The sequence below is a fragment of the Schistocerca piceifrons genome, unplaced genomic scaffold, assembly GCF_021461385.2.
Source record: "Schistocerca piceifrons isolate TAMUIC-IGC-003096 unplaced genomic scaffold, iqSchPice1.1 HiC_scaffold_26, whole genome shotgun sequence".
Lineage (NCBI taxonomy): Eukaryota > Metazoa > Arthropoda > Insecta > Orthoptera > Acrididae > Schistocerca > Schistocerca piceifrons.
Window position 1 is genome coordinate 67,501 of NW_025728472.1, and position 2,375 is coordinate 69,875.

Below are 2,375 nucleotides of genomic sequence, written 5' to 3' on the forward strand. Positions count from 1 at the left end.
CCCAATCCCTAGCACGAAGGAGGTTCAGCGGGTTACCCCGACCTTTCGGCCTAGGAAGACACGCTGATTCCTTCAGTGTAGCGCGCGTGCGGCCCAGAACATCTAAGGGCATCACAGACCTGTTATTGCTCAATCTCGTGCGGCTAGAAGCCGCCTGTCCCTCTAAGAAGAAAAGTAATCGCTGACAGCACGAAGGATGTCACGCGACTAGTTAGCAGGCTAGAGTCTCGTTCGTTATCGGAATTAACCAGACAAATCGCTCCACCAACTAAGAACGGCCATGCACCACCACCCACCGAATCAAGAAAGAGCTATCAATCTGTCAATCCTTCCGGTGTCCGGGCCTGGTGAGGTTTCCCGTGTTGAGTCAAATTAAGCCGCAGGCTCCACTCCTGGTGGTGCCCTTCCGTCAATTCCTTTAAGTTTCAGCTTTGCAACCATACTTCCCCCGGAACCCAAAAGCTTTGGTTTCCCGGAGGCTGCCCGCCGAGTCATCGGAGGAACTGCGGCGGATCGCTGGCTGGCATCGTTTATGGTTAGAACTAGGGCGGTATCTGATCGCCTTCGAACCTCTAACTTTCGTTCTTGATTAATGAAAACATACTTGGCAAATGCTTTCGCTTCTGTTCGTCTTGCGACGATCCAAGAATTTCACCTCTAACGTCGCAATACGAATGCCCCCGCCTGTCCCTATTAATCATTACCTCGGGTTCCGAAAACCAACAAAATAGAACCGAGGTCCTATTCCATTATTCCATGCACACAGTATTCAGGCGGGCTTGCCTGCTTTAAGCACTCTAATTTGTTCAAAGTAAACGTGCCGGCCCACCGAGACACTCAATAAAGAGCACCCTGGTAGGATTTCAACGGGGTCCGCCTCGGGACGCACGAGCACGCACGAGGCGGTCGCACGCCTTCAGCTCGCCCCACCGGCAGGACGTCCCACGATACATGCCAGTTAAACACCGACGGGCGGTGAACCAACAGCGTGGGACACAAATCCAACTACGAGCTTTTTAACCGCAACAACTTTAATATACGCTATTGGAGCTGGAATTACCGCGGCTGCTGGCACCAGACTTGCCCTCCAATAGATACTCGTTAAAGGATTTAAAGTGTACTCATTCCGATTACGGGGCCTCGGATGAGTCCCGTATCGTTATTTTTCGTCACTACCTCCCCGTGCCGGGAGTGGGTAATTTGCGCGCCTGCTGCCTTCCTTGGATGTGGTAGCCGTTTCTCAGGCTCCCTCTCCGGAATCGAACCCTGATTCCCCGTTACCCGTTACAACCATGGTAGGCGCAGAACCTACCATCGACAGTTGATAAGGCAGACATTTGAAAGATGCGTCGCCGGTACGAGGACCGTGCGATCAGCCCAAAGTTATTCAGAGTCACCAAGGCAAACGGACCGGACGAGCCGACCGATTGGTTTTGATCTAATAAAAGCGTCCCTTCCATCTCTGGTCGGGACTCTGTTTGCATGTATTAGCTCTAGAATTACCACAGTTATCCAAGTAACGTGGGTACGATCTAAGGAACCATAACTGATTTAATGAGCCATTCGCGGTTTCACCTTAATGCGGCTTGTACTGAGACATGCATGGCTTAATCTTTGAGACAAGCATATGACTACTGGCAGGATCAACCAGGGAGCTGCGTCAACTAGAGCTGAGCAGCCGGCCGCCCGGGAGTGTGTCCCGGGGGCCCGCGCGAACACGCAAGCGTCCGCTCAATCATTCTGCAAACAGGAGGAGGCTGAGCTCCCCTGCACAATACACCTCGAAACCCTCTCAGGTCCCGGCGGCGCGCAGCGCCGTCCCAAGTACTTGGTCGGGTTCGAGAGAGGCGCAATCGCCCGGAGTTAGGCGAGTAGACGCTTTCGGTGCGACCACCCGTGCTCCCAACTGAGCTTGCCGCTGCCGACAGAGGCCCGGGAGCGTGCTGTCGTGGCATTGCCGGCGGGAGACAACACGCGCCACCTACGGTGACCGGCAGCTCCAACGCCAGCGCCACAGAAGGACAAAAGCCCCACTTGGGTGCCGAAGCGAACTCTCCCAGCACAGCGCACGCGCCAACACATCCGCACAGCTGCGATACAAACCACCAGCGAGAACCGCTGGGGCGACCGAGCAGCAGACGGCGTCGCGGCGCCGAGCGCCGGGCGGCGGCGCATCCTCAACGCACACAGTCCTCAATCGGACCAGCACACTGAAGATGTCCACCGCGCTTCGCACCGGGCCCGCGAGGACCTACTTTGGCCGCACGGCGCCGCGCGCAGGGTGCGCCGGCGCGCAGCTGCGACGCCTGCCGCGTCCGTCGGCCGGCGCGCCTGCCACTGGCCGCCCCCACCAGCCGGCTGTAGCGCGTGCGCCC

General features: G+C 57.0%; 1 non-coding gene across 1 annotated transcript in view; it reads right to left on the reverse strand.

The window, feature by feature from the left end:
- The window catches only part of LOC124743733, a 1,909-nt gene extending 255 nt beyond the window's left edge, over nucleotides 1–1,654 (reverse strand). The window contains exon 1 of the ribosomal RNA XR_007010523.1: nucleotides 1–1,654. This exon is cut by the window's left edge and continues 255 nt beyond it. This is a non-coding gene — a ribosomal RNA (small subunit ribosomal RNA).
- Nucleotides 1,655–2,375: the final 721 nt, after the last annotated feature.